The sequence below is a fragment of the Marmota flaviventris genome, chromosome 7, assembly GCF_047511675.1.
Source record: "Marmota flaviventris isolate mMarFla1 chromosome 7, mMarFla1.hap1, whole genome shotgun sequence".
NCBI lineage: Eukaryota > Metazoa > Chordata > Mammalia > Rodentia > Sciuridae > Marmota > Marmota flaviventris.
In genome coordinates, this window is record NC_092504.1 from 74,058,592 (window position 1) to 74,076,849 (window position 18,258).

The 18,258-nt window shown below is 36.8% G+C and overlaps 1 protein-coding gene and 1 long non-coding RNA gene across 3 annotated transcripts in view; both read left to right on the forward strand.

Annotated features, from left to right (window-relative positions):
• Positions 1-1,360: 1,360 nt before the first annotated feature.
• LOC114083694 (uncharacterized) lies at positions 1,361-11,623 on the forward strand. Of its 2 annotated transcripts, XR_011707997.1 has the most exons (5): positions 1,361-1,466; positions 4,827-4,866; positions 5,532-5,722; positions 10,730-10,789; positions 11,535-11,623. It is a non-coding gene; the product is annotated as an uncharacterized lncRNA (long non-coding RNA). The 2 variants fall into 2 exon arrangements; XR_011707996.1 differs by lacking the exons at positions 10,730-10,789; positions 11,535-11,623 and having other exon boundaries at positions 5,532-5,828.
• Positions 11,624-12,298: 675 nt separating this feature from the next.
• Positions 12,299-18,258, forward strand: part of LOC114082737 (broad substrate specificity ATP-binding cassette transporter ABCG2-like) — a 42,069-nt gene continuing 36,109 nt past the window's right edge. Inside the window, exon 1 of the mRNA XM_071614443.1 lies at positions 12,299-12,350. The gene's annotated coding sequence lies outside the window, so the exon portion shown is untranslated. The remainder of the gene's footprint in view (positions 12,351-18,258) is intronic.

Here is an 18,258-nt window from a genome sequence, read left to right on the forward strand (position 1 = left end):
CAGGGTGGTGGAAGTAGCCAGTGTGAGAGGACTTAAGCTTCTACCTGGAGCCTCCCTAATCTTAGTCTCTGAGTTGGAAACCAGGTGCCTGTACAGTTGCTGTTCCGCATTAATAGCTACGCCCTCCCAAAAGCTTATGGGAAAAATTTTGAGTTATCACAATTGGGGGTGGGGGAGTTGGAAACTAGGTACCTGATCAGCCACAAAACGGCGCTGGTAGCCACGCCCACAAATAGATGGTGAATAAGGTTTTCCAAGATGGATTCCATCTGTTACTCACATAGGGTGTATGGTGAGGTGGGGGGTGCTGGGGAGACCTTGTGCTTTGTCCAGAGCTCAGTCCACAAGCAAAGCCTCTGTTCTGCACCATCTTCCATTTGCGCTGAGCGAGCGCCAAGCGATGGCCTAGGCTTCCATCTCATAAAACGTATTTGTATATGAGCCTCCCAGTGTCTTTATTATTATTGACAGAATAAATGCTAAAAGAATAACATATCCTTGATGCTCTTTAAGTTTACAATACAGTATCTTCAATATTCTAAAAATTAATGTACTGTCCATTTTCTTTTCTTCTATTCATGCCTGAGTATTCCTGAATGTGACAAAATATTAACAATAATTTTCAGAGTCAACAACATAATGTCTATGTGGTTTTCTTTGTAAACTGCAGATAGAAGGATTTCTCCATACAGGTCCTACTTTCTGGGGGTAGAGGTCAGGGTAAATGCTGGAATGGCAGTGCTCACTCACAGAGTCTGGCCACCAGCCCTTCTCCTGAACAACACTATCTTCTGGGGTTTCCACAGTGTCAAACTCTTGCAGAGAAGTAATTATTTCAGCAGTGTGATGATATTGAAATCTTCTACAGGAATACTTTCATTCTAATCCTCCACCCCCTTAGATTCATTTCCTGATGTATTTGGCCCTGGGGCAACCATCTAATTTGTCCCAAACTCATTGACCAGAAATTGCCTATTGCCCTTGGGATGGGTGAAGTGTAAGAGGAAAAGCTTAGGTGTCATAGTCTCCAGCACTCAGGGCCAAGGATAGCAGCAGAGCCACAAGAGGTGTGCTTCAGCCCAGGAAGTCCCCACTGATACCAGACATAAATTGCTTCTGTTCATTTAGAAAAAGCACCAGATGCTGGGGTTTTGTTTTGTCCCTTTGTGGTCAGAGAAAGTGTTCTCTGTGACATGACTCCACGGGAAGGTGGTGGTCCTGGACATTGGGTGCCCTGAGCACAGGAGGTTATCAAAGTCTGTCAGGCTGCACCACACCTTTTGCCTTCTTGTCCCCACCCTGTTCTGGGCTAGCCTGACTCCAGGGACTGGGAAGCTCTTGGTATTCTGGCCCTGCAGCCTGAGCCTTACATAGAGAAGTCCCATTCAGGCTCTCACCTAGTGGTCCAGCTTGCTGCCCATAGCCCTCAGCTGTGCTGCTAGCACCTTCTCAGGCACCTACCTGTGGTGAGTTCTCCACCTCAGGGCATCTGGCACCATGGGGTTGTCTCCATCCTGGGAAGGGCTCTGTGGAGGCTGCAGGCAGTGTCCTGGCTCCCTGCAGACCTTGTCCCTAGAGAGCTAAAGGAAAGGGGAGGCATTCAGTCCTCCACTGAGGAGAGAGGGGCAGGAAGAAAGAGGTAGGGAAAAGGAACCAGGTGACCTGCAGAAAGTGTATCAGGATTGTCACACCAGCACAGAAGCTTGGTGGCCTTGTGGAAGCTGTTGTTACAGGGCCTGTGTGGAAGTTCATGCTGACTGCTTTCAACTTCCGTATCTTTGCTTTATATCCCCAATTTTATGTTCTGCCTTCGAGCACATGCATCCTGAGACTGGAGCCCTTGGTCACTTGAACTACTATTAAGTGGGAAAGTTTGTGTAACAGGAAAGGTGGGTGGATATTGGGAGCACATTTTGTTAGAAAAGAGCAAACTGCTCAAATGAGATGACTGACTTTGTACCCTTGGCAGTTTAATTTGAGAGTAGGAAATAAAAACTGTCCATTCAGAATGTTTTCTCAGAAAACTATGTGGGTGTGCAACTGATTCAGGTCTGGTGCGAGTCCTGCACAGGTCAATTAAGATAAAACTCTTGCCTGACCCTAAATATGTAAAGATAATGAAAGTTAATATTGATGGATGAAAACTTACTGAACATGAGAATTACTGCTGGTGGAGCAAATATTTGTTTGCATTAATATTTTAAAAGGATTGGACAAATAATAATTTTCTTATTCCCAGGACATTGTTTGCTCACAAGTTTGGATAGTTTTCTATAGATTTGAGCTCTTTTTTAGAGTTTTTCTGTGGGTATTTTGGTTTTGATAGTTAAATTTAAAAATTAACCAACTATTTACAACACTTATTAAAATAATATTGAAAACATTCAAATAGTCCACAAAATTCAGACCCAAAACTAGATTATAAACCAGCTTTTAAAAAGTGCATGTATAAGAAGAGAGCATATTATATATTCATGTATTATATATGAATTGTAAATATATATTAATATATAATGTATATTGATATACTATGTTAATATATACTAACATAATGTATTAATTATATATTGATATATAATATATTATGTATTATATATGTATAATATGTAATAATATAATATTATATATATATATATATATATATATATATATATATATATATATATATATGAATTGTAAATGCTCACTCCAGTTTCAGAAAATAATACTGATTCATAATAACAAATGTTTATTGGGCTTATTTGTTCCAGGACCCTGGACATTATTCAGGAGTTTTCTTAGGGAACACATTATTTTTCTTAAGTTGTATTAAAATACACACAGGAGCCTGCAAACCCATTTCTGCATTTATTATCATTAGGCATCCATGAAGCATTTGAAGTGACCATAAGAAAAATGAAATAAAATTCCAACTAGAGTGGAACATTGCCAGAGAGAGAACGTTGGAATGGACACAGATGAACTGAAAGGCCTTTGCACTTAAAAAAAAATTGTATCCTGGAGGCCATAGTAGAAAGAAAATGATCAATAATTCCCACTCCAGCTGGTTTTTCACAGAAGCTTTGCCTGGCTTTTTTTTTTTTTTTTTAATTTTAAATTTTTTGTTTTATTTCCTATGTTTTTGGTGTATTTTAGTTGTATATAACAACAGGAATTGTTGATACATTTTCATGCTTCCATGTTCATTCTTCTGTATTTTCATTCTGTGTTCATTCTTCTCTAAATGAATAACCTGTTTGCTAAGCACCCACCATTTTTCAACAGACTGTCCTTTCTCCCATGTGTGTTTTTGGTGCCTTTGTCAAAGATGATCAGATGAGTATTCCTAAATGATTTTGTCTATGAGTCTCCTATTCTGTACCATTGGTCCATGTGTCTATTTTCATGGCCATTATTTTTGAGGAATATGTACTGTGTGTCACATGAGGATGCAGAAGAGATTGAGGAATGGCAATGGAGAGCACCCTCAGTGCTGCCCATATGCATGCAGTAGTGTATGTTCTCAGTGTACTTCCTAAGGAAGATTGTTTTAGCTGTAACAAGACACACTTGGACACCGAGACCCTGTAGTCTCATATGCTACTGTTGATGGCTGGAGCTTAATTGGGGATAAACCTACATTTTATAGAGTCATAGGTCACCCTCATGTTCTTTAAACAACATGTAAATATATTGTCCTTTGTTTTAAAAATATATGTATATGTTTTTCAATGGACCCACACTAATTTAACATAGGTAAATGTTTGGTGCAACATTTCCTTATACATCTACAATGTGCAATGATCAGATGAGGGTAATTGTTTATATGTCACCTCAGACATCGTGCTGACACTTTTTGATATGAGTTTGGTAGCAGTTGAAGACATTACCAAGGAGGAAGGTTTACACAGTGTAAAGAATGAACCATATACTGTGGGGTAGGTAGTTAGGATTGAAATGTTTTAATGAAAATTAAAGGACCCAAATGGCCTCCTTACCTGTATCTATAGGTTCTATAGACCTATGAGAACCTCATATGTTCTTTAAAATAATCAATGCTGAGTTCACATTAGAATGTGAACCAAAAGTTGATAGTCTAGTTGATTTGGTCCTTATAACTTTTTTTTCCTTTTCAATAATGTATTGTATAATTTTATTCTCATACCACATATCTCTGCTACTTAAAGTACACTTCTGTGGTTATCAATATATATTGACATTAATATTAATATATATTTAAAGCTATTCATGCACCATGATCCCACAAAATCCGTACTGATGAGTACTCATTCTCCCTATTCACTAGGAAGCTGAGAAGAGTGAATACCTCATTTAAGTCATACATTTAGTTGATTTACATAGAGAAAATATTCAGTGTCATCTTATTTAAAGTCAGTAGTGTAGCAGTTGCTTAAGAGAGGAATGGGTGATAAATACAGAGAAAAGTTGCTATCCAACCTTCTGTTCCCATCCTGGTGTCTATGAATAAGTTTGTTTTCAGAAGAAGAAAATCAACTCTGTACTTGGCTGGAGACCCTGCTGAACCAATATTCCTATATTGATCACTACCTTAATATCTTTTGTTTGTGACTGGAAAGCCCTTGCTGCTATTTAGAGCATGGTCTTGCTGGAATTTAGTTCTTAGATCCAGCTAGCCTTAGGTAATCCAATTTAATTTATCCAGAGGGTGAAACTGAAGTTTCTTTAAAAAAAAATGCTTGTTTTAAATCCACAACAACAGTGGAATGCATACAATCCTTATTACACATATAGAACACAATTTTTCATATCTCTGTATATATAGTATGTTCACATCAATTTATGTCATTATATATTTACTTTTCTAGAGGGTAACAAGTCTGTGATCTTTGCCTGAAGCCACTGGAGGTGAGTTTTATAAAGTTGTACAAAGCACCACTGAGAGGTGCCAAGTTTATCCACCCTCTCACAGAAGATCTAAATGGGGTGTCAGTAGGGTGGGGTCAGCTTGATGCAGAGAGGAGACAAAGGGTAAGGACTTCTCATCTGCCAGTGTTGCCCCCCTGACTCCCACAGACACCCTCCTCCAAGACTTGTTACCCACTTCTCTTATTTAAATTCACAGGAGTTTCTCAGTAGAATCTCTCTTAAATTTACATGAGTTCTTCTCTAGTTTCAAAGGGGTATATTGTCAACCATTATTATGTATTGTACTCTTTTTATTCACCTTATTGGTCATTGGTTGGGAGAGGCTGGACTCTGGGATGGTTTGGAAGAAGTTCATAAGGAACATTTATAAATCCTCTGTTTGGTTGTCCCTTTTTAGGACCTCTTAATTTGGAAATATTATGTCTAATTTGAGTGCAGGTGTTTTAATTTGTATCCGCCTCTCATTATAGGTTTTCAAGTTGTTCTTATCACAGTAATGTGGGCTGTTCTTTGGAAAGGAACCTACTCATTGCAGCACAGTTTAAAAAAAAAGATTGGTTTAAATGTGTTCATGTTTTGTTATCTCGTGTTTAAAAATTTCATTTACCTGGACTGTCAACTTACTATTGCTTTTCCCTCTACAGAAAAACAGAACTCTCCAAATGTCTTCCAACAATGACCTGATTTTAAACTCTGATGTCCTCCCTGGGACAAGCTCCAGGGACCTGAAAGGGCCTGTGCTAAGTTTTCACAACATCTGTTATCATGTAAAAGAGAATAGAGGCTTTCTATTTAACCAAAAAACAACTGAGAAAAAGAAACTATCAGATATCAAGTATGTGCATAAACCTTCGAAAGGATCACCTTATTGACTAAAAATGAACTTCAGGTTTTAGCTATTACCAATAAACTGCTATGAATATTTGCATTCAAATCTCTAATTAGACATATTGAGCATTTTTCTTTTTTGCTAAATTATGACAGAAATGATTGGATCACTTGTAAAGTGTGTGTTTAGCTTTGAATGGAACTGAATTAAAATCCATTCATTAAAGTGATTGTACCATGTACATCAATCTTTGAGAAAATGAACAATTAATGTGCAATTTAGTTTCCCTTATGTATGCCACATGGCAGAAATAGGCCTGGTGGTGTCATTCATTTCGTCCTTCTTTCCTTCCTTCCTTCCTTCCTTCCTTCATTTCTTTCTTTCTTTCTTTCTTTCTTTCTTTCTTTCTTTCTTTCTTTCTTTCTTTCTTTCTTTCATACCTATGGCACTTAACCACTATGCCACATCTCCTACTCAGCCCTTTATCATGATTTATTTACAGACAGTTCTCCCTGTCTTGCTTAGGGCCTTACTAAGTTGCTGAGGCTAACCTTGAACTCATGATCCTCCTGTTACATCCTCCTGGCCTGATTGGATTACAGGCATGTGCCACCACACTGGCTACTTTATTGCTTTTTGATTGTTGGTATATAATTCATCTTTCCAAACTCTAAAACAGAATGTTTTTCAATTTCACTACTTGAACATGTTTTCTGAAACAGACAAGTTTTAGTTTTGGGTACCTTTGCCGTATATGTCCTTTTTATGTTCTAGAAGTAAAGAGGTTGAAATGATAGTATATTGTGAAAGTACTTTTCTTTTCAAATAGACCTGTTTTAAATGAATGGTCTATTTATAGTTGTTCCCAGTTCATAACAATTTACTCATTACTCACTCTAATAAAAACAGGTAGAACATATTTAAATATAAGATCCCTACAATTTAATTGAAGTTACCTAATTTTTAAAATACCTAATAATTGTGATTTTATTTTTATTCTTTTCATCCAACCAGAAACTCAGAATTCAAAGTTCGGTGTTGAAGTGGGATCTAGAGTGGAAGGGAGATGAGTGTTTCTTTAGAACCTATCACTATGAGGTACCTCCACAAGTTCACAGATGCTGGGCATTAGGAGTGTCAGTGTTTTTCTGATATTTTGTGAGCCTCTTTTTCCTTTTGATGGTGTCACAATGTAATTTGGCTTTGCTCAGATACTATGACCTATGAGTTCTGTTTGTGTAACAAGGGAAATACTCATTCCTAGAAAAAGCAAGCACCTTCTCCTGGTTCTCCAAGGCTGGAGAGTGGTTATAAAAGAATCTTTTGACTCAGTGTGGCTGAAGATCTATACAGAATTTGGTGTTTGTTGTATTTCCTTGATATTTTTCAAGCAACTCTCTACTTTTCTGTTAATGCTAGCCAACTCCCATTAGAAATGAAAAAAGTGACAAGATAGCATACAAATGTTGAGGCACAGGCTGAAGAAAAATAGCAAGGAACTTAGGGCTCCTGGGCTGAGGCCAGAGCTTCTGTGTGGATTGGAATTCTGTCCATGCAACAAAACCTGCTGCCTTGCCTACTTCTTCTCTCTCTTCTGTTGGTTAAGAAATCCTGACTAGGAGAATAAGGAAAGGCATGGTGGATGGAAGGCTTTGATTTTTTGCTACATGATTAGATAGATTTGACTTATGAAAAGCTGACAAGTCTTTTGTGAAATACACAATAATTAAGAAATTGTTGTCCATATATGTTTTGTGATGAAAGAGGTAGAAAGTAACATGCTTTGCATATGAGCAGGTTGAATATATATATATATAGCATACATTGCATAGGGGTTCATTTACCTCACTTATCCTTTCCAGCTAATCAACTAGGGATTCAATACACTAAAGTGGAGATTCACTTATTCAAAAAAATATGGGTTTCTAGTAGGTGTCTGGTGTTGTACAAGATGCTGGTGACAGAGAAAAATCCTCTTTTAGTCTGATGGATGAATCAGAAAACTAGAGCATTTTCCCTCATTCTTGTGGTGATTGACAGAAGTAAGTATTCAAAGACAGAACAAAAGCTCCTCACCCTTCATTGAGGGCCAGGTGCATGGAGATTGAATTTGTGATAAGTGTGTGTATTGTGGGAGAGGTTGACCATGCCCCAAGAATGACATTTAGATCCTTTGCCCATAAAGAGAACAAGACCAAAGGTTGTACCATTATCTACTAAAGTGCAATAGAACCAACAGGAATCCTTCAGGTGACTTTCATCTTTTGTACTCAGTACTTGGGATTCAGTGTGCGGTGGGTAATAGGGAAAGGAAGGAGGGAGAAGTGGTTACAGTAAGACACAGGCTGGTCATGAAGATTTTACAGTATGAAAAAAGAGGGCCTCTGTAGACACATGCTATAAAGTGGAAAATGAAGGGGGAATGGCTTGTGAGGGGTCAGAGAATGGTGGAGGGAGGGTGGGGAAACCAGGAAATAGTGGACCATAGTTGATGGACATAACTGTCTTGGTGGAATGAAAGTAGCTCTAGACTCTACTTAAACCAATTAGCAAGACTCTGTCAAATCACAGTGTTTGTAAAAACAGGGAGCTGATCCCTGGGCTAGAATGAGAACTCCAGGGCGCTAGGAATTTGTTTTTCCATTTGTTTATCTACTTGATTTGTTCTCATCTGTGTCCCATCTCCTAGAAGAGTATGTTGTACACACATAGTAGACACGTCATAATTGTATTGCCTGATGAATTGTGGAACAGTCACTGCTCCACATAGGAACCGTTGGATTTGCAATTCTACAGTACTGCTGTTTTCTGTAACACTGGGGTTTATTGTCAGAGAAAGCCAAATAGCAGGATCTGTGAAATTCTTTGCCTTAACATTCACATTTGGTTCCTTGTTGAATCATTCAGAATGTCTTGATCATTCCTTGAGAAAGTATCTTAAAGCTTGGGGGAGTTTTTCAAGTAATGAAGACTTAGGGAATAAGATTTTCCTGGTCATTTTAGAAGCACTTGCTAGGTAGATATTAATAAGGGAGATGTATTAAGAACTGTAGAGAAATGAGCTTTGAGAATTTACCCAGACATTTTGCATTTGGGGGATGGCTAATGATTGAACTCAAGACTTCATGAATGCTAAACACCCATACTAGCACTGACCTATACTCCCAGACCTACCCAGTCATTTGTGTGTCTTTACACTGGGGGAGGAAGGATATCAAATGAATTAAGAGTTTTCTGAGTCACAGCTGGCTCTTGCTTTACCACACTCTCATTATACTAGTCCAGTGATTTAGAGTTTCTTCAGTCAATGAACAAAGTGAAAGGTACATTCATTTCACTCCAGCCACTAGCAACCCTAGTTTCATTGTGATAGATCAGGCGCTACAGGCCAAGAAAGGTGAGATCATTCTGGATGTGAGTGTTGTGGGGCAGTTGTGTGGGGACTTTCATATTTTATAACAGCTATACAATCATAGGGTATCAGTATGTGAGGACACATAGCTGTTGGCTTGGATCCTACACTTGGAATAGATACTGATTCCACTGTAGAACACATCTTGATGTGCCTAGCAATTCTAAAGAGAGACTGGCATAGACACCAGAGTTCTGAATGTATGAAGCCAGACTGCTGTGTGCACTCTTGTGCCCCTGCAGTAGCCCTGCCCTTAGTTCTCTTCCTCCATTTCATTCTTCTTAGTAGTTTCATCTCTTATATTTAGGATAGCATTGAGCCTATTTGACTTATTGGGCCTTAGCACAGTCAATAGTGCCATAATTACCCCTTCTACACTATCTGATTTTTCACTGCACTCAGGCATACACTTGATTTGATTGAATCATAGTTGCATCCATTTTCTGAGAGAAAATGGTTTCTTATATTCTGGAGTACTTTATTCCACTCTTGAATTTCTACTGAAGACACATTAATTTTTGTTCTGATGAGATTCTAAAAGTGAGAACACTGCTGCTTATAAGTCTCCAAATCAGTGGTTCATTCATTGTGTCTGACTTGACTGAGGAGCAGGTGAGGGGATTTGAAGAGGCTTATCATCAAACATTATTCAGAATTTGTTTTAAGAGGGGTAAGAGTGTAAGGGTAAAAGAAATTGAAGTTAAAGCATAAAAGTTAAAGGGTAAAAGACCGGGTGTTGTAAAGTTTCTAAGCTGCAAGGTCTGAGTTAAAATGTAAAGGATTAGGTATTGTTAAGTTTCTATGCTACCTGAAAAATCTGAAATCCCTGTAGCTGTTAGGACAATACTGGAACTGCCCAGTAAATATTCCCACTGACTCCCTGGTTGTCCAATAACTAACTCGGGACTCTGTGTAACTGGTCACGTAGTCCTTTAGGCCCTAAAACCAATCAGTTTGAATGTGTACCCCATTTAGAAATGACCTATCACTCCAGCCTGACCTGTTCCCGCCAATGAATGAACTAATCATGTTTAGGAGTTGTTGTTTGATTTTCCCGCGGTGTATAATGATTTGTTAAAGAAGACTGTGATGTATGTAAAATCCCCGCCCTCCCCAAAAAAGTGTATTTAAGCAGTGCTCAGCCCCTGCTCGGGGCTCTGGGCTGCTTTCCCTTCTTGAGTGGGCATGGAGCCCCAGCATGCTGGTTCAATAAATCCCCTTCTGCCAATTGCATGAGTGGTCACTTGGTGGTCTCTTTCTCCGACGCTTCACCTGACCCTTACAAGAGTAATACAGATAATTGATGAGAATTTACTATTCATTTTGTGATCTGTGAACACAAATGGAAATATGTCATTTTCCCAAACAACATTAATGGTTTCAAGATATTTTGGGAATGTGAGGGATTTTTCTTAATTCCTGACTATTGGATGATATCCTATGTATGCTAGACTTGTATTAAGAATGACTTATTTTCTTTAAGTGTCAGTGCTTGTTATCTGTCTGGAATTTCATCAACTAAACATATTCAATGCAGCCCCTAAAACTATAGAACACTATAAAAACTAAAATGCTAAATTAGTATATTTTTGTGTTTACAGTGGGATCATGAAACCTGGCCTTAATGCTATCATGGGACCCTCAGGTGGAGGCAAAACTTTGTGAGTACAATAGAAAGTATAATTCAAAGCCCTTTTGGTGCTTTTTCAATGTTCTTTGGAAAAATCACAGACATTTGATGGGCATTCCTGGTCTGGTCCTAAGTAGTGTATATCACTTGCTTTTAGACTAGCTTGTGGTTTAAATCCTAGGACCAGAAAGTTTTATTAAAATTCAGTATGAGTAACACAACATGATAAGGTGATAAGTCATAGCAGCTGGCCATGTTATCTGCAAATGAGGAAGGAAGATAAGGGAATACTATTAAAATGGAGAGAAAGAGCTGAAGTTCTCAATGAGCACATGCATCTGAGATAAAAGGTCCTACTACCTGGGTTGGGATCATCAAGGTAAAGGTCATTTGGACTCTGTACTGGAGAAGCTAATCATCTCTTGCTTTAATGTGTTTGGAATTTTGTATAGTACATGATGAAAAGGAAGGTAAGAATTTCTCTCTCTCTCTCTCTCTCTCTCTCTCTCTCTCTCTCTCTCTCTGTGTGTGTGTGTGTGTGTGTGTGTGTGTGTGTGTGTTTGTGTGTGTGTGTGTGTGTGTGTGTGTGTGTGAGAGAGAGAGAGAGAGAGAGAGAGAGAGAGAGAGAGAGTATGTGTGTGCACAGACCATATGTTAAACCATAGAATTTTTTGATTAGTTCATTTTTAACATGAACAAAATTTGGATTCTGAGTATGTGAGAGTTGTAGCCTTTGTTGGAAGGAACAATCTCACAATATATGTGTCCTTTTATAGGTTGTTAGATATCTTAGCTGCAAGGAAAGATCCAAGTAGTTTATCTGGAGATGTCTGGGTACATGGAGTACCTGAGGATTCCAATTTCCCACATAATACAGGTTATGTGGTACAGATAAGTATTAGTGATTTTGCCTTTTAGGTTTCCCCTGTTCCTGTAAGGCAAGAGCCTTGGCTTATAGTTTAGTGTGCTTCCAATTGAACATGCTCAGAACCAACTTTATTTACACCACATTTATAAAAATTGAGGGAGGAGTCAAAAGGAGAGATAGAAAGAACCTGGAATATTAACTTTTAGGCAGTGGTATCAATTCTAGCTCTCCTATCATTTCCAAAAGGATCTATTGTTGTCCTTTTTGCCCTTCATTCACCTATCTTCTTCTCCTAAAGGATGACTTTAGCAATTCCTCATTGAAATATTTGTAAGTGTCTAGTAGGCATAATTTTGTGTGCTCCACCTGGGTATGCAAATAGGGAGTGAAAATGCTTCCCTTGGGCTCTGAAGCTGTGTGTGTAGAGTTACTGAAATCCTTAGAGTTGAATGTTCACAGTAGCTAGAACTTTCTTTTGGGTTTGTTATTTTCATATATTAAATTACATACACTGAATTGATAGTCTTAGAAAAGACGAACTGTTTCTCAAGGAAATCACATTTGCCTTCAGGATGATGCTGTGACAGACACCCTGTCAGTTAGAGAAAATATATGGTTCTCAGCGGCTCTTCGGCTTCCAACAACTATGTCAAAACAGGAAAAAAATGAGAGGATCAACAAGGTCATTAAAGAATTAAATCTGGAGGAAGTGGCAGATTCCAAGGTAATGTAAGAAACCTGATAGAATCATAATCAGGAAGGAGGGGCTCCTACGTGGGCAATGTGACCTTAATCAGAAGTTTCCCAAAGTTTGTGTTGTCAAAATTGGTGGTTTTCTGTAGTGGTGAGAAAAGTGATTATTTACATACTAAGAAGAGGGAAATTATGTGAAGAAACAATCTTAACTCTGTCTTGTCCTGGAGATGGAGTAGGTGTATGTGGAGAGAACCTCTCACCCAGCCTTTTCCATGATCCTCCCACCCCCATTGTTCAAGACACAGATCATTTGATTCTTTGCATTGAGTTTTATTCTTGTTTTTCTTTTTTCCTCTTTTAGTTGCTTTTCTCCATTTCCTTCTCCAGGGAACATTGTTACATAATTTTGTTTTGTTTTGTTTTGAGGTTTACATGTGGATGTGATAAATCAAAAGAATCCAAGGATTCCTTTTTTTAAAATTGGTTCTTTTTAGTTATACATAACCTGGGATTCATTTTGATGTAATTATAAAAGCATGGAATATAATTTGTTCCGGCTTATTCCTGTACTTCCCCTTTTCCTTTCCTCCTCTACTGATCTTCTATTTACTGACAGTTTTTGTTTTTGTTTTTGTTTTTGTTTTTTTTTTAACTTAGTGCCTTGTATATGTATATGATGGTAAGATCCACTCTGGTATATTTATAAACGTACATAGGAAAGTTTGGTCAGATTCATTCTGCCCTCTTTTCTTATTTCATTCCTATTACCTTCCCTTCATTTCCCTTTGTTTACTCCACTCAACTCTTTTTTTTTAATTTTTAAAAAATCCCTCTCCCCTTAGCTTGAATTAGCTTCCACATATCAGAGAAAACATTCAAACTTTGCCTTTTTTTGGCATTGGCTTATTTCACTTGGTATGATAGTCTGCAGTTCCCTCCATTACTGGCAAATTCCACAATGCCATTTTTCTTTATTACTGAGCAATACTCCTTTGTGTATATATAGCACATTTTCTTTATCCATTATTCTGTTGAAGGGTACTTAGTTTGCTTATCTAGCTTGGCTGTTGTGAATTTTGCTACTATAAACACTGCTGTGCATCACTGTAGTATGCTGATTTAAATTTTCCTGGATATATACCAAAGAGTGGGATAGCTGCTTTATATGGTGGATTCATTTTAGGTTTTTGAGGAATCTCCATACTCCATATTGTTTGCACAAATTTTCAGTTTCATCCCACCAACAATGTATGAGCATACCTTTCCCCCCACATTCTCACCAACAATTATTGTTATTTGTATTCTTGAAAGTCACCTTTCTGACTAGAGTGAGATGAAATCTCCATGTAGATTTAATATATATTTCCCTAAGTGCTACTGATATTGAACATTTTTTCATGTACTTGTTTTCTGTTTGTCTTTCTTCATTTGAGAAGTGTCTGTTTAATTCTTTTGCCCATTTTCTGGTTGGTTCATTTTTTTAATTGGTGTTATAGTTTTTGAGTTACTTGTATTTTTGGAAATTCATGCCCTTTTTGAGGAGCACGTAGGAAATATTTTCTCCCATTCTGAAGCTTTCTCTTCACACTTAGTTCTTTTCTTTACTGTGCCAACATTTTTGGGTTTGATACCATCCCACTCATTGATGTTTTTAATTATATTTCTTGTGTTTTAGGAATATTGTTAAGAAAGTGGTTTTCTGTGCCATCATGTTGGAGTGTTGGGCCAATATTGTCTTCTAGCAGATGCAGCGTTTCTAATTTCTAGGTCTTTGATCCACTTTAAGTTGAGCTTTGTGTAGTCTGAGAGATAGAACCTAAATTTCATTCTACTCCATATGGATTTCCAGTCACCCCAGCACTATTTGTTGGAGAAGCTGTCTTTTTTTTCAACATGATTTTGGCATCTTTTTCTAGTATGAGGTAACTGTATTTATGGGACTTTGTCTCTGTGTCTTCTACTCCATTCCATTAGATTTCATATCTGTATTGATGCCAGTACCATGCTGTTTTTCTTTCTATAGCTCTATAGTATAATTTGAGGTTCAATATTGTGATGCCTCCTGCTTTTCTCACTAGCAGTGAATCTGTACAGTGCTTTAGGTAGAATGGCCATTTTGACAATATTAATTCTGTCTATCCAAGAACAAGAGATGTCTTTTCATCTTCTGAAGTCTACGTCAATTTTTTTTAGTGTTCATTGTAGGTGATGCTTCATTTCCTTTGTTAGACTTATTATAAGGGTTTTTTTTTGATGCTATTGTGAATAAGATAGTCTTTCTAATTTCTTGTAGTGATAGTTCATTTTTCATCTTAAATTTTGTTTAAGTTTTTTTTAATCTCTTTCTTTTATTTAGTTTGGCTAAGAGTTTATCTATTTTGTTTACCTTTCAAAAAATACACTTTTTTAATTGATCTTTGGATCTTTTTTTCATTCTCAATTTCATTGGTTTCTATTGTGATGTGATTATTTCCTATCTTTTATTGATTTTGGTGTTGCTTTGTTCTTGTTTCTTAGGGCCTTGAGATGTAATTTTAGATTACTTACTTGTTGCCCTAGCTCAATGTTACAAACTTTCCTCTTAGAGCTGTCTTCATATTGTCCCAGAGATTTTGATATGTTCTATCACTATTCTCATTTATTTTTATTTTTTTTTATTTCTCCCCTTATTTCTTCTGCTATCCATTCACCTTCAGAAGAGTATTATTTAATCTGCTGGTGTTAGAGTGATTTCTGTTTTTTATCTTTTATTTAATTTAAATTTTCATTTACTTTTTAATTTGTTGTTATTATTTTTTAAATTTATATATGACAGTGGAATACTTTACAATTCATATTATACATATAGAGCACAATTTTTCATATCTCTGGTTGTATAAAAAGTATATTCACACCAATTCTTGTCTTCATACATGTACTTTGGATAATAATGTCCATCACATTCCACCATCATTTCTAACCCCAAATCCCTCCCTTTCCCTCACACCCCTCCCTTTCTTTCCTACCCCCCTGCCCTATCTAGAGTTCGTCTATTCCTCCCATGCTCCCCTGCCTACCCCAGAGTGAATAAGCCTCATTATATCAGAAAAAAACATTCAGCTTTTAGTTTTTTGGGATTGGCTAACTTCACTTAGCAAAATTGTCTCCTCCAACTCCATTCATTTACCTGCAAATGCCATGATGTTATTCTCTTTTATTGGTGAATAATATTCCATTGTATATAAATGCCACAGTTTTTATCCGTTCATCTATAGAAGGGCATCTAGGTTGGTTCCACAGTTTAGCTATTGTGAATTATGCTGCTCAAAACATTGATGTGGCTATGTCCCTGTAGTATGCTGTTTTTAACTCCTTTGGGTATAGTCCAAGGATAGAGATAGCTGGGTCAAATGGATAATTCCCAATTATCTAAGGAATCTCTATATTGCTTTTCATATTGGCTGCACCAATTTGCAGTCCCACCAGCAATATGTGAGTGTACCATTTTCTCTACATCCTCACCAACACATATTATTATTATTTGTCTTCATAATAGCTGCCATTCTAATTGGAGTGAGATGAAATATTAGAGTTGTTTTAATTTGCATTTCTCAAATTGCTAACAATAGTGAACATTTTTTCATATATTTGTTGACTGGATTGATTGTATATACTCTTCTGAGAAGTGTCGGTTCAGGTCTTTGTCCCATTTGTTGATGGGGTATTTTTTTTTTTTTTTGGTGCTTAGTTTTTTGAGTTCTTTATATACCCTAGAGATTAGTGCTCTATCTGATGTGTGAGGGATAAATATTTGCTCCCAGGATGTAGGCTCTCTGTTCACCTCATAGATTGTTTCTTTTTCTGAGAAGAAACTTTTTAGTTTGATTCCATTTCATTTATTGATTCTTGGTTTTAATTCTTCCACTATAGGAGTCTTTTAAGGAAGTTGGGGCCTAATCCCACATGATGGAAATTAGGACCTACTTTTTCTTCTATTAGGAGCAGAGTCTCTGGTTTAATTCCTAGGTCCTTGATCCACTTTGAGTTAAGTTTTTTGCATGGTGAGAGATAGGGGTTTAATTTCATTTTGTTGCATATGGATTTCTAGTTTTCCCAGCACCATTTGTTGTAGAGGCTATCTTTTCTCCAATGCATGTTTTGAGTGCCTTTGTCTAATATAAGATAATTGTAATTTTGTGGGTTAGTCTCTGTGTCCTCTGTTCTGTACCATTGGTCTACCAGTCTGTTTTGGTGCCAATACCATGCTGTTTTTGTTACTATTGCTCTGTAGTATAGTTTAAGGTCTAGTATAGTGATGCCACTGGCTTCACTGTTCTTGCCAGGATTGCTTTAGCTATTCTGGGTCTCTTATTTTTCCAGATGAATTTCTTTACTGCCTTTTCTATTTATATGAGGAATGCCATTGAGATTTTAATTGGAATTGCATTAAATCTGTACAGTGCTTTAAAAAATCTTATTGTTGATTTCCAATTTCATTCCTGTATGTTATGATAAAATTCAAGATAATATCTCTGTTTTCCTATATTTGCAGTTATTTGTTTTATGACTGAAAATATGGTTTGTTTCAGAAAATGTTCCATGTGCTATCGAGAGGAAAGTGAATTTAGGCATTGATGAATGAAGTATTCTATAAATGTCTCTTAGGTCTATGAATTAATTTAACTTTTTGTTCTGTAGAATCTTTACTTAGTTTTTGTTTGGTTGATCTATCCAGTATTGATGGAGAAAATTTAAAGTCACCCAGTATCAATGTATTGTGGTCCATTTTATTCTTAATATCGATAAGGGTTTGTTTCATGTACATAGATGATCTGCTGGTTGAGGCACTAATATTTTCCATCATTTTCTTGTTGCTAAATGATTTCCTTTAGCAGTATGAAGTGCCTTTCTTTCTCTCTTCTGATTAATTTTGGCTTGAAATGTACTTTATCTAATATGACAGTAGTTACACTTGATTGTTCGTGAGTCCTACTTTAATGGTATGTCTTTTCCCCTCCTTTCACCTTGAGTCTAAGGATGTCTTTGTCTGTGAGGTGAGTCTTTTGCAGATAACATACAGTTAGATGTTGTTGTTTATTCTGGTCTTCCATCCTATGTCTTTTGATTGATGATTTTAGACCATTTACATTCAATGTTGTTATTTAGAGATGGTTTATATTTCCAAACATTTGAATTATTTCTAATATTTAAAGAAGACTTGATTCCCCTTTAATTGACTATTCTTCTTGAGCACTTCATTCCTATGGTGCTTTTCATTTTCATTCATCATTTCTTCTTCATGAAAACTTTCATTGTGTATGTCTTGTAGTGCATGCTTATTAGTTATGAATTATTTTGGTTTTCTTTTTTATGATTTTTTTTTAATTTTCAATTTTGAAGCCGGATTATGCTGGGTGTAGAAATTCTTGGTTGACATCCATTTTCTTTCAGAAGTTTATACATTATACCAAGTACTTCTAGCTTTTAGGGTCTGGCTTGAGAAATCAATTGAAATCTGTTTTGGTTTAGTTTTTCCACATCTTCATACATGTATTTTGTATAATGATGACTGTCTCCTTCCACCACCCTTGTTATTCCCCTTCTCTCTCCTTTTCCCTCCTACCCCTATTCCCTGTCTAGAAGTAATCTTCCTCCCATGTTCTCCCTCCATAACCCACTTTGAGTCATCCTCCTTATATCAGAAAAAAACATTTGACATTTATTTTGGGGGTATTGGCTAACTTCACTCATTATAATCTTCTCTAATGCCATCCATTTCTCTGCAAATGTCATGATCTTATTCTTTTTTAGTGCTGAGTAATAATCCATTATGTATAAATGCCACATTTTTTAATCCTTTCATCCACTGAAGGACACCTAGATTGGCTCCACAGTTTAGCTATTGTGAATTGTGCTGCTATAAACATCGATGTGGCTGTGTCCCTGTAGTATGATGT